The 13,976-nt window shown below is 50.0% G+C and overlaps 1 long non-coding RNA gene across 4 annotated transcripts; it reads left to right on the plus strand.

Moving 5' to 3' along the window:
• The first annotated feature begins 3,099 nt into the window (after positions 1–3,099).
• Positions 3,100–12,635, plus strand: LOC115248048 (uncharacterized). Of its 4 annotated transcripts, none has more exons than XR_003887080.1 (5): positions 3,100–3,431; positions 4,042–4,187; positions 4,570–5,727; positions 5,902–7,414; positions 11,421–12,635. It is a non-coding gene; the product is annotated as an uncharacterized lncRNA (long non-coding RNA). The 4 variants fall into 4 exon arrangements; XR_003887082.1 differs by lacking the exon at positions 11,421–12,635 and having other exon boundaries at positions 5,902–6,056; positions 6,207–7,677; XR_003887081.1 differs by lacking the exon at positions 11,421–12,635 and having other exon boundaries at positions 5,902–6,022; positions 6,207–7,677.
• The last annotated feature ends 1,341 nt before the right edge of the window (positions 12,636–13,976 follow it).

Consider the following 13,976-nt stretch of genomic DNA (forward strand, 5'->3'; position numbering starts at 1 on the left):
CCTCTTAAATATGTCTGTTGAATCAATGTGAAATCAAAGGAAACCAGCTGGTTCCTACGGCAGGCTGATGAAAATGCTGCTGTTTACTCCGAAAGCTTCCACCCTCCCATCAAACGCTGCTTCCACGTATTTGCCTGCTTTGTCCCCAATCTGTTAACAGAGGTAATTGATGTGAGACAGGAGAAGGTCCTGCCGAGGACGCCTAGCTGTCCCTGGGTGGACGTCTGCGCGTGCAGAGGGAAAGAAAACACACCTTTTAGTCTCATCACCTCATCTGTGACCCGTCTAAAAATGGAATCCTGCTCTCGTCCGTCCAGAACTAAAATACCTGCCACGTGAGGACCGCCTCTGTGGTTCTAACACCGCAGAGTCGCTCCAGGATGAGGATTTAGGGATTTAAGGGGGAGTCGGTGGAAGCCCAAAAGGGTTTGCAGCTCATTTTGTAGCAGTGATGTCAACAGAAATCATGTGAATCTGCAGACAATGTCCTGGTCTCGCTGACTGTGCAGGTCTGGTTTCATCCTCTCAGCTCCTCATGGAACTTGTCTTTCAGCACACAAAACTTTGGACTCATTCAGAAAAACCTTCTGGACTTGATACTTCCCTTAACCTTCACCTGGACCCCACAGCCGCCCTGGAGGGAGAAGGCGTTTGAGAAACCGTTGACCTCCTTTTCTTTGAGCTGTTGGACGTGGAGACGCCGCGGCTGCTCCTCGCTCTCGTGCCTGTGGTTTGTTATGGTGGAATGCTAATGAGGCTGAAAGGAACGTCTCCCGTCCGTAGGAAGTCGGGAGACCACCCAGATCTCTTCCCCGTCTCCCTCTTCGCGGCGTAATTACATGGGAGTGACGTGAAAAACGCTGCCTGTGCAAATACAGATTAAATCCTAGACGGGCGCAGCGTGCACACTCAGACGAGCACGTCTTGCTTCCCTTTAATCATCACCTGAAGGTAAAGTTTGGATGATAGCTGTAATGCTGTCTGGAAGGGATTGAGCCATTTGTTAGAAGTGACTTTTGGGCTCAGTTTCCCAGATAATCACGATAATCACATGAAAAACACACAGAAGCTCATTTCCTGTTTCAAAACATCAACGAAGTTAAACTGCAGATTCAAGACGATGATGAGAAATGATTCAAATGCTTTTAGACTGGAATCCTGCAGCAAAATTCAACCCCATCTGGTCTTTCCAAACCTTCAGAGCTTCCGGTTATTTCCACATGTTTTCCCTGGAACATTCACCCCTGCAATGACCTCATCAGAGCAGGGATCAATATAAAGGAAGTAGCTGTTAGCTTTAGCCGCTAGCAGACATCACAGCACCACCTGTCACAGGTCGAGTCCTGCATGAGCAGGTGCATCATGGGATGTTTTCTGCATGCGTGAACCTTCCAAATGGTCATTGGAAGCTTCCAGGACACAGAAAACGTTAACCAAAGTAAGATTATTTGGAGTTCCTCAACATTTCCCCACTGTCTGTTACCTGTCCAATCCCTGCAGTTTTATTCTGGAATATTCTGGAAGATTCGCACGTTTACAAGGAGGTCTCCCTCTCACCGCTCGCCCGTCTTCCTGCCACCAAACCCTATATTTGTGTTTAGCCGATCAGATAACCGTGTGTCTGCGCACCAGCGCCGATCCCACAGCCGCTCGGACCGTTCCGCTTCCTTCCTTGAGAAGCTCCAGTGTTTTTGGTTTATAGAAAACACAACTGAAAACAAACAAGGCGTTCAGATGTATGGACAATGCCGGGGCAGCTCGGGAGGGAGCACATTCCTCCCATTTCAGCTAATATTCTGGGAGATTCTGTGCTTAATATAATTAGGGGGAAATAACAGTCTCCCATGTGCGGAAGGGAGTTGGTGACTGGCTGCACGGATGAGTTCGAATATTCCAAAATTCATTTGGTTTCGGTGGGAGTGCAGCTAAATGTGTTTCCCAGAATTCCAAGGCTCAGGTTTGACTGAAATTTCCAGTCACCTTGGTTGGGGTTCAGCTGAGCAGCCCCGACTCTCTGAGCAAACTCACATATTAATTTATGAAATTTCCAGGGAGCGGCTATTAAACAAGCTGCCCGGTGGCTTCCTCAGCGCTTCACCAGATGTGGGGGAGGCCGTTCCTGCAGCGAGGAAGCGTCTTCAGCCTGGATTTGGCCTCCGAAAGAGAGAAACTATGATACATGATACTGATGAAGCAAAGGCGACGGCTTGGAATGAAAGTGAGGACAGAAACGACGCTGATCTGTTGACATTATGTCTCCGTGTGAAAAGGCTTCCGAATTCACAGAATAAAAGTCCAGACTCGTATAAATCCCTGACAAATGAGTTGGTTACGGAGGGTCGCATGGATCCCACTCGACATTCGGACTTTTATTGTGTAAGGAAAACTGAAAAGTGGAGAAATCTGGACGGAAGCCACAGCAGCGGCAGCAGCAGCCAAGAAAAGAGGGAAAGAAGAAATATAAGCCGGCCTGTCAACACGTCTAAACGGTAGGAAATGATATTGAACTTGATATATGTTTTTAGGAGGAGGAGGAGGAGGAGGAGGAGGGGGAAGAGGAGGATTTTCATGTTCACAATAAAGGTCATTAAGACAAACGACCCGAGTGGCAGTAAATCAAAGATGATGCTAAAGAGCAATGGCAGCAGGCTGAGACGCTGATGGACCCGTCAGCTCACTGCTAATATTAGACATCACGACTTCTTCATTACAGCCAGGAAGCAGAAAAAGAGCTTCCCGTGGACCGTAATTAAAGGATTCACTCTCGCTCTTCGGTCTAAAAATAAACACTGACAGACTGATGGGGTGGTCAAAAGCAGGAGGAGCTCAGCCCGTCGTCATCGGCCTCCGGCTCTGAGAAGTTTCCTTCGGTCACGTTGGACACGACAAACAGGGGGAAACCCTGCGATCGTACAGCTGATATATGACCTCCAATCTGTGGTATGGGGGGGGGTCAGAGCAGCCCCAGGCTGCAGGTCTCTGACTGTGGGGCGTTACCTGGCAACCGCCGTTGCTAATCTGCAGCTGTGGGCGGAGACAGCAGTCAGGTCACATGTCGTCAGCCTCGATTTAACCTTGAATCCCGACTCTGAAGTCCATGTTTGATCAGCGTGTATCAAACAAGAGCTCCGTGCACCGCTGCTATCGTCTCCTCCCGTCACGCGTCCTTCACCTGCACACCCTCCTCAGCAGAGGCTCAGCAGCAGCTGAGACATGAACATCCTGGACACAAATATGGGCGCTCTTGTCGAGTGATGGAAGGAAAGTAGCAAAGATGTGAAGCTGTGATGTGGCGAGGGCGCACAAATCCAACAGAAGCTCCCTGGTTACATTTCAAAGCTAGAATCTGGAACAAACAGGCACTTGCAACAACCGCCAACAGAGGCTGAACCAGCAGAAGATCCCAGTAATCCACCAGTCAGGGGCCCAGAGTGAGTCAAGGCTCCAATAAAACTCAAAAGAATGATCTAATTCTTGTTTTGATCTGAAATGATTTTTCTTCCTGCTTGGTGATCAACATTGAGGATGTGCGCAAACGTAGGCTAGCTGTTAGCCGTTAGCTTCAAATCTCTTTAAACTGTGTTAATCGGCGAGAGGAACGCCTCATAATGGCAGTCGGGTTTGTTTTTACGATGTATCAGAAAGGTTCTGGCAGACTGGTTTAGATGGTCAATGTTGCTTTTAAAGAGAAAATCCAGTGACGGCAGCATAAAAAGCTGCTGTAACAATACCCACAAATGGAGGGTTTAGTGCTAATATTAGACATCACGACTGCTTTATTCCAGCCAGGAAGAAGAAAAAACTTGCTGTGTACCATAATTAAAGGATTCACTCGCCGGGTTCTGTCTAAAAATAAATGCTAACAGCCTGATAAAATGGATTTCCTCAGAGAATAAAAGTGCGCCGTTGTTTTACACTTGTGGTCTGATGTGTGTGGGAACTAGTCTGCTGCAGGAACCTTTGGAGGAACTGAATTGCTGCCCTCCAGGAGCTAAATTCCAAAGCATTTGTCCAAAGGATTTGAAATCTTTGTTTTTCCAGTGCTGAGCACTTGTGACGGCTGCAGCTGGGGGCTTATTTTGGAGTCGGTACGAGGCCAGATGGACCCGAACGTGCATGCAAGGAAGCAAAGCGGGGCCTCGTCGAGCGTAGAGGTGGAGGGTGGTATCCCGGGGTAACTGGAAGTGGTGAGTCAAAACCACAATGTTTATGCAGGGATATCAGCACAGCTGGAGCAGCTGGAAGTTTAGAGTTTAGCTAAACAAGCCTGCAAGAAGCTGAGCGAGCGAAAGCAGGCTATAAAAAATTAAAGACCATAATAATCACAGTAGCTCCAGCCAGGGGCAAATAACACAGCCTGGTAGTTCCAGGGGCTAAACGTGCCCGTTCCATCCATCCATCCATCCATCCATCCATCCATCCATCCATCCATCCAGAACCATTTAAACCCGGAGCTGAAACGGTGATTCGGCTCCTTCCTGTTTCCCCGGTCTGGTTGTTGTGTTGCTGTCAGACTGTAAAACCCATTTGCCGCCTGCCTGCATGTAAACACCCGTCCTGCCTCGACAGGTACAGGCTCCACACCTACGGTGACGACCACGGCGTCGGCACGTCTGGGCCTGGCCTCGGCAGCTCGTTAACCCCGGTTGTTGCGTCCTCGCCGCCGTTTTACCTTCACTGAGCGCAACTCTGCGGCGTCCCTCTGTGCCCGGGGACGTTTCTGTCCTCTCAGCACTAAACTCTGCAACACAACAGTTTACACACAGCAGCAGACCCAGAGTCAGTGGAAATCCAACCCCAGCAGATGTGCAAGGAGCAGCACACCCGCTGACTTCCATATACAAATATAGTGTCATTAAAAAGGTATTGCACAAGTTGCTGCACGCCGGCCAAATACAAGATCCACTGTGTGGCTTGTTTAGTGTCGAGTTGCTACAATAACAGCAGAAGTTGCTGGAAAACAGCCTCAACTGAGTTTTATATCACCCAGAATCCATCGTGTCATTTCATACCCAGAGCTGAGCATCACCTGCTCCATTTTTACCATTATAGAATAAAAAATTCAATATTCAGAGACACAATACAAGCGCAGCAGCCTCAATAATCTAACGAGATCATCAATAATCTAACGGATCAGCGCTCACAACTGTGATGCTGCGACCCGTCAGACACATTCGCAGGCTCTGATCCCAGAAAATCTCCACTACCTTTGGGTCTGAAGTGGGAGTTGAGCAACAGCGGAGTGTTGGTTCAAGGACGCCGAGTGTGGTGATGATGAATGACGGAAACATTTGTGGGAGAAAAGCGTGAAGGGTGAGGCCACCACATGACAGAGGACCTGCTGGTGGAACGCAAACACTCCTTAGGATCCCAGGATCAACACGCATTTTAAAGAACCACCCATAAAAACGGGAGAGTTTGGATCCACACCAAACACGCCCGCCCGCCTCCGTCTGTCTGCACGTCCCACCGTCCCACCGTTGTCTTCTTAAAAAGGCGTCCCCGGAGGATGGACAACCGTCCCCCTCTGCAGCCCGGCTCGTGGGCTCACAGGAGGGGCGAGCAGCTCAGAGAGCCCCCCTCTTCCAGCTGTTGGCCGCTGTCCTGCTGCCAGGAATCCGACTCCGGCATCTGGCCGCTCCGACGGCATCCGGCACTAAATAATGCATCATTTCACTTCCCTCAGTGCGGTGATCCAGTTCAGGACGCAACGATGCCTCCAGCCGGGTGAGAAAAGACTAATTAAAGGAGCGGTGGCCGATAATTAAGGGTCAGGATAAGAAATCGGTGGAGACGGAGGAAACACGAAGCCTCCTTTGAAAGCTGAAACCTGTGATCACGGGAGGAGCTGCGGGTAATAACTGAGGGAATCTGCTTTCATTTTCTGCATCCACATCACAGGTTCCCTTCACAGCTCCTGTCATTATCCTCATGAACTCGGGATCAAGGTCAAGGTGGGAAAACAACGGCAACATGGCCGCCGGAGCCCAACGACGGCATCAGAGGAGAGAAGCCTGTTTATGTGAGACATCACAGGAACTTCCTGTCACTTTCAGGTTCCACATTCTGCGCTTTAATTTTTGATGTTAACTTTTCCTCGGTGAAGTTTTTCCAGAGACAAACCTTTGTTCCGCACGAACGGGCGACCCCCGATGTCTTCTCGGGGTTTGATCTGGAGTTAACTTGTGGCTCCGTTTGCTCTGCAGGTGCCTGATGACTGTGATGTGAACACTGCTAATGCTCCGCGTCTGCAGGTTACAGCCGGTTAAAGAAAGACCCAAATCACACAGATCTGCTGCCCACACGGCCTCTGCTGTCCTCGTTTTTACTCCCCAGTTCAGGTTTTAGCCTCTTTCTGATAAATGGTGGCTTTAAATTGAGCTAGGAGTCGAACGGTGACTCCATTATTGCATATCAGCAAACCTAGTTTTGGTCTCATCCAGCCTTTGAGGACGCTCGCAGGCTCGTGTTGATGTTCTGTTGCTGCCACCGGACGTGATTATTATTGGGTCAAATTTAATTTGATTAAAATGATGCAGACATAAAGGTTCAGGATGAGGCTCAGATCATCACAAGCTCCCACGGTTTGATTTATTTTCTATTTGGATTGAGGATAATTGTGCTTTTGTGCAGAAATGCCAAACTGCCGCAGCCCAGGAGGAGAAATTCTCATCTGAATAATTGAGTCTTTTTGCCAACATGTAAAAATGTTCCTTTTATGAATTCCTGCTCAATCAGAAAGCCTCATACTGCATATTTGTGCTCGAGCTTCTCTTTTATTTGACTGGTCTGAGAATGACCCCGTGTCCTTGGGAGAGAGGAACTCCCCGATACGGAAAAAGTATTTTCATGCGAGGTGTGACTTTGACTCTTCGTCAGAACAGTCGGAAAAAAACGGAGACTGTGGAATTTTTACCACGAAAGACAGCTTCTCCGTACATCTGACGGAATAGTGCCCTGGAAAAGAGTCGTCAAACAGGACCAGAGTCCAGATGAACCTTTGGAGTCCAGACGGAGAGAAGTGAGGAAACGGTCAAGGACACTTATGAGTGCTTGGAAACTTGAGTCATTTTTTAATGTTCAGACTTTGGGAACGACACAAGGACACTTCTTCTTCTTCTGCTTCTTCTTCTGAAAAAGTGCAACAAAAACACTTCTGACTCAAACAATCCATGAAAAAGAAACAATATAATCTGCAGTTTATAGGCTTCAAATGGGAGAGAAGAGCAAGAAAGATGAAGAAAGGTTGAGGTGGAGGACGATGAGGAGGAAAAACAGAGCAGAGCGAAGGAGCAGAAGCTGCTGAGAGGTCAGGGAGGAGGTCAATATCCTCACCGCGTGTGTCCGATGGAAATCCCACCGAGAGGCGGCGACCTTGAAGAAAGGGAAGAGTGAAGGACGGAAGAGAGAGAAGGTGAGTCAGCTGATAAGGAAAACAAAGAGGACGGAGTGAAAGGAAAAACTGATGAGGTGCAGGAACAGCTGAAGGAACTGGAGAAACGTCCAGCTCCTGGATGTGACCACGTCAGCGTCCACGGTGTCCGCAGGAAGGCCTGGACGAGGTCGTCACACTCTGGCACGTGTGCGTGGGACGGAAGCGCACGTTGAGTTCATCACATGGGGTCGTTTTTACCCCATCACAACGGGATGGAGGAGACGTGCACGTGAACGCGCTGTGCGTCCTACTGTCCGTCTGTCCAAACAGCTTTATTGTTCATCTTTAAGAACAACAATCGTGTTCCTGAATCCTGGGAAAGTCCCATCCCTCCTCAGCCGGGGGCTTTTCTGGGGGCAGAATTGCATTTATCACCCATTTCCTGCGGCAGAAAACAAAGAAAGCGGTCAAAGGTTCTTGGAGACAGGGGAAGAGAAGCATGAATAATTTCATTTTCATACAAATAGTGACGACTCAGCAGCTTTTCCAGAACGCTCACTTTGGCTCCTGAAGTTGCAGAAGACAGCAGAATGAGGAGCGCTTCCACAGACGCCTGCTGCGGTCGCAGACGTGTGGCTGGAGGCCGCGGCCGCCTTCAAAGTGACGGATGCTCAATCAAAAGTGTGGAAGGTCTCTCAAGGCTGCGTAACGCCCCAGCTCAGCGTCTTTGGTTGGAGAAGACCTGCAGGAACGGAGGGAGGCCGCCGCTCCAGGCAAATTTGATGAAGCCTCTCATTACCAACACAAACAGGCTTGTGTGTGTAGGTGTGAGCACACAAACACAGGCAGGGTGTGTGTTCCTTCACTTTCTGGTGCACATTGTGCCGACTAATTCAGCCTGCTGTTTACGGCTGGTTAGAACTGAAAAGGACGGCGCTAATGCAGCTTTGTGAGGGGAGTTAGGAAGCAAATTGGGGATTATTAGTCCATTTGCTGATTAGGAAAGCTAGCTGTAGATTCACTAAAGAGAGACGAGGAGATTAGTGGCTGCTGTGGCTGAAGACATAATGGATCCTCTGGCCAGAAATCCAGAGGATCTGCTTTTGTTTATATGCTGTTAAGTCTGGACGACCAAGAGGGATTTAGGAGTCGCCTCCATTTGTGGCTCCTGCCAACTCCCCCCATCACTCAACCAATGCTTAATATCACTGGTTTGATGGGTAACCAGGACCCCCCCACCCCCTCTCGCTGTGCTGATGTGTGTGTTCTACAGCTGCACCTTCAGCCCAGAGTGGAGCCAGAGAGAATCATCTGTGCTGAGGAGTCACTCTGAGATGAAACGTGGTCGTTCGGGGGGAGGCTGGGATTCCCTCACTGCAGCCAATCACCCCCCCGTCGCTCACTGGAGTCCACGTGGTTAGGAAGCTTCCTCGCTCGGTGCAGCTGAGCCCCCGGGGCTGCGGCGTCTAATGAGCCGCTCGCCCGCTCGTCCTGTCAGCGCAGAGAAAACGACCCCCCCCGCCGCTCACGCCGAAGCCACGTTACGGCCGCAGGGAACACGAGCTGCAGCGTCTTTAGAAAGGATTTAGTGCAGCTGAGCGTGAAATCCCGATCTCTCATGGTGGATATCCGTCTTTAAACAGATGTTAAACCCACAAACACCTGGCGGCGAGGGCGTGTCGGCACCTGAGGGCTGATCTGCCTCCGTTTTTATGATTGAACAGTGATTCAGGCACAGTCGCGGTTCTGTTAAAACGTTTGTCTCTGCTCTAAAACCGGGGACGCCGTTCCCGCCACCTGTGGCAGACGGAACGCTCCGAGCAGCACAACAGAGGGGATCTGTTCCTTCAGCCTGAATTTAGGATCAACAAGGCAAAAGTTGATAGCTGGAGATTTGGGAGGTCATAGGTCACAGGACAGGGTCCCACAGGTCAGAGTAATCACACTGGAGAAGCTGCCCGAGTGTCAATCAGGCTGACAGAAGACGGGAACCCCCCCAGAACCTTCAGGTGGCCTCACTGAGGGACACGGTCTCAGGAGAACAATCACAGGAAACCACGAGGAAGCTCCAGAATCACGACGGTCGCCCTCGGAGTCGAAGCCGTTTCACACTATTATTATGGGATTGTTGTGGGAGCGACTCACAGGATTCATGTTGAACTGGAGACGTGGCTGAAGGAGCCTGTTCTGGGTCTGCTGATGTGTCAGCAAAGACAACAAATACATCATCAGAACCCCCCCACAAACATCCCACAAACATTGTGAACTACGAGCACTTCGTGTACAAAGGACTCGTCCTTCATCCAGCATTGAGGATCCATCACGCTGCTGTTGCTCCTTCCTCAACTGTGAACGAAGCTGCTGCAGATGTTCCGGTGGCAGCGCATTTGGACCCGGTCCTGACCTCCAACTCCACATTGGAGTATCCTATATTTCCACATGTCAAACGTTCCGTCTCCTTTTCCCTTCGTGTTTCTCGGCGCTCGTCTTCACCGTCTCCTTCCTCCCGTCCCCCCCGACTTCCCGTGTCTGCCTCAAACTTCCCGTCACAGCTGGATGAAGGTCAAGCACGTGCTCACTTATCTGAGTCCTATAGGATATTGCATAATCTACTCCAGCTTATCAATCGTCCCCACTTCTCTTATCTCCGAGCTGATCAGAATTCCAACGTCCACGGTGCTGCTGCCTGTCTGATGCAATTTAGATTGCTCCAACTGGGTGGGAGAGCGGCGCCTCGGCAGGTTACGCCAGACTCCTTCCTTCACAAATGAATCGTTTTTTCCCGTGTGTATCTGCTCTTCCTCCGGCACATCTTCATCCCTCTTCCCCCTCATCCTCCTGCCACCGCTCATGACCTTCACTGCGTCTCCACACCGCCGCTCCCGCAGCAGAAATGTCCCCAAATGCTCCAAAGTGGATTTCCAAATCCTGCCAGAAGAGGAAAGGAACCCTCTTATCTCCTATCAGCTTGTTTGGCTTCACTTTAAACTCTTAATGAGCAGCTTTATCTTCACAACACCTATATTCCCTCTATCTGTCAAACATCAGCCATGACAGGAGGAGGAAGAAGCAGAGGAGACTGCAGGAACTCATATTCATCATATCTCTGTGCCACAGCGCTGATTCCTTCGCTGTAATTGAATGGGAAAATGACAAAGCCGTTTTGGGTTAATTAGGGACTTGACCCCACGGAGAACAGGCGACCTGGTTTATCTGCTGTGCTAACAAGTGTGCGGCTAACGGCCCTTTAAAACGCCACTTATTTACATTTAGAGTGAATCTTATGGCCTCAACAGGAACTTTACAACCCACGCTGACAAAGAAACAAGTGCCAGCTTTTCAAAAGGGTAATTAACCCATTTGTTTGAATGTCACGGTTCACGGATTTCCCCCGTTTCCATTGAGAGCGAAGATTTGATTAGACGTGGCGTCGTTGTGTTATCCACTTCAGCCTGTGTGTGTTTCCCATCCCGGCGGGGTGTCAACGTTGGCAGACATCCTCTCCTGCATGACTGTCAGGTGTGGGAGTCCGAGACGGGTTTCCACCAGCGTAAATCATTTATTACGCGTGTGTACAGCACATCCAGCCACGCTCTTGTTATCTTGGACATGTTGAACACTCGGACTGATAAATTCAAGTTTGATGGGAACTTTGTGCAACGTTGTGACGCTCCCAGGAGCGTCGACTGTCAGCCCCAGTTTGTTTGGAGGAAAACAGAAGTTTTGTACGTGAAACCGGAGGCGAGGACGCCACAGTTGGCGAGAACGCAGCCGGCAGGGGAAGAGCTGTCTCAGAAAACACATCATCCAGGAGGCCAACGCAGGGAGACATCACAGGTGACACGAGGACGCCACACGAGGACAGAGGGGACAAGGACAGAGGAGACAAGTGGTCAAAACCTAATAAATGCTGCCGCCCTAAAAAAATAAAATCTGCTAAAATCTCCGTGGTGACATCAGAAGCTCATTCACGCCCGAGGGGGGTCGGTTAACGACGGAATAAGCTAACAGTTACACACCTCTTTTTTTGGTCTCTCCATGGCAGCTGTGCACTGCTGACACGATGGCGGCGACTGACCCGACACAGGCGCACCATTGTGGCCACGCTGAGCCGTGCAACAGCTGGAGCGCACGGCGGTCGTCCTGCAGCCGCGGCGATGACAGGGTCAAGCTGCCGTATCCACGACGACACGACGGAGCAGAGGTGCACAACTGGGCTCTGATCCTGACCCTAAACTGGGTTTCTGGCGTGTAGAATTTAATCTCTGGAGATTTTTCGGCTGGTTTTTCAGCGACTGATCGCTTCCACTTCCACCTTCCCGCCCAAACCGTGAATGACGCCAATTCCGCTGCACGAAGAAATGAGGGATAATTGAATTTGTGGGTTCCAACACAGAGAAACGGGAAGCCTGAATGTGCTGAAACACTCAGATGTCTAAATTTAAAGTGTCCCCGGAACGAATGCATTAAAGGCATTAAACGAGCGAACATCTTCCCCAGTATGGGACCACCCAAGAGCTCGTGCACATGTCTGAGGCATGCGTCCATCATCGAGCGTGTGTATTTATGAGAGATCACCGTCAACCTCTGCCTCCTGCAACCTCTGACCCGGGAATGTCCCACATGTTATTGGCTCTTGAGTGATGCCTCTGAAGCTGCGCGAGCATCAGGGAGGAGTGATGGACAGTTTGTTTTCCACCACAGCGACCCAGTTCTTGCTTATTTAGGAGAGCGGGGAACACAGTTTTCCCTCTGCTGCTCGCCAGGAAGTCCAGGAACGACATTCTTCTTTAGACTGAGGGGGGGAAAAGGGGGCTTCTCCTGTTGTGTTAATCATTCAAAAGCGATGCAGCGCCTGCAGCGTGGAGCTGGACCTGACATGTAACTCCGGAATATCGATCCTGACCGTTGTTCATTTTCTCTGATGCGCAGTGTTGCTAATTTAGACCAAGATTTCTTTAGGTGTCATTTCAAGTTTTCCAAATCGAGCGGAGCCTCAAATATGAACGAACAAGCCTCCGTGAAAACATTGCATGTACTGTCGGATTAGTGGAAGAAGCTTTAATAAAATATTCATAACGCGGTAAAAACACACCAGTGCATGGCTAAAAAGGAGGATTTGTGTGTAAGTTTTTGCCTCAGCCTGGAACGGATGTATTAAAATATTCAGACATCTTATTGTTTGCAGGGATTTAAAAAGAATTCTGTCTCTGGTTGTCAAAACGAATCCTTGATATGGAGGTTTGTGTCTGTGTGGAGCTGCTGCTGCTCACAGAGGCATGAGAAGGATGTTTAAAACCTTTACCAACATGGTAAACACAGGTAGAAACAGTGGCGCACGTGCATGTGCACGGAAGAGCCATGTATAATGAATGAACAGCTGAGTTGCTGGAAGATGAAGAAAAGTACATTTTTTTTGACATATCACATGATAGAATTTCATGCATATTTTATAGTGTGTCTGTTGGTGGGGGGGGGGGGGGGGGGGGGGGGCACTGCTGCCTGCCTGGGGAACCAGACAGATGTTGCAGACTGTGTGTGTGTGTGTGTGTGTGTGACCCAAGTGCTGATACAAGACGTGATACATGATGCTTCCTGTACATGATTTTCCACATTTAAGGACTTTAGGACCTTAAATTTCCGCCGCCGTCCTTCAGCTCTGATCAGACCCCCCGTCAGCCCGAGGTGACTGACAGCGACGCATCTTTGGCCACGCCCCCAAACAACAGAGCAGATCGGCGTTTCCTTGGAGATTCGACCGGATTGTTTCTTCCCATCGAGCCGGGATTTGGAACCTGCTAAACGTGTGTAGAGATGAATTATTGCGACCCGGATTGGCCCCAAACAAACATCCGCCCTCATCTTCTACCTCTCGGCGTGCACGACGCACGCACGCCGCTTGATGACATTTTCAGTTCACCACGTTCGTTTCCTGGCAGCGCTCTTCATCAAACCTTCCTGCATAATCAATTATTATTAATGAACTCTTCAGACTCCCAAAAAAGCCTCTGTGGCGTTTGACGGCTGCTCTTCCTAAAAAATGTCTTTCGGGAAGCGAGGAGGAAATCCTCTTCCATGGAGCCGAGTCGCAGGTTGGAAATCTTAGCGTGTTTTCTCTCAGGTGTGTTTTCAGTCCCGGTTGGAATCTCCGCCGTCAGGCCCTGTAAAAGCTGAACATGTTTTCACAAACTCAACTTTTGAACGCTCTAAAACAAATTGCTCATTTTAATTGTTTCCACTGGAGGGTGGCCAAGATTTCCGAGTGGCCGTGTTGCTTTTGGCTGTTCGCGGTTCTCGGGGAATTGTTTTTCCAGACTTGGATACCACCCCTCCACCTCCTTTCTGGAGTCTGAGCCAGGCCCAGAATGGAGCCCTGGGGTACTCCTCGTTTCCTGTGAGCGCAGGCAGCCGGCTTGGACACGCCACTCGCACCAGTTTGCCCATGAAGCAGCCATTCAGAGAGACCTCGGAAGAGTTACGTGGCTGCGTAGGTATTCTGCAGCCGCGAGGCTCAGAACAGACGGGCCGTTTCAGCAGGTGGGGGTCAGGAACGGGAGGTCTGGGGGGGTTAACGCTGTCTATAGGCTAACATCCCGGCTCA

Source organism: Takifugu rubripes, chromosome 22, assembly GCF_901000725.2.
Source record: "Takifugu rubripes chromosome 22, fTakRub1.2, whole genome shotgun sequence".
In the NCBI taxonomy this organism is placed as follows: Eukaryota; Metazoa; Chordata; class Actinopteri; order Tetraodontiformes; family Tetraodontidae; genus Takifugu; species Takifugu rubripes.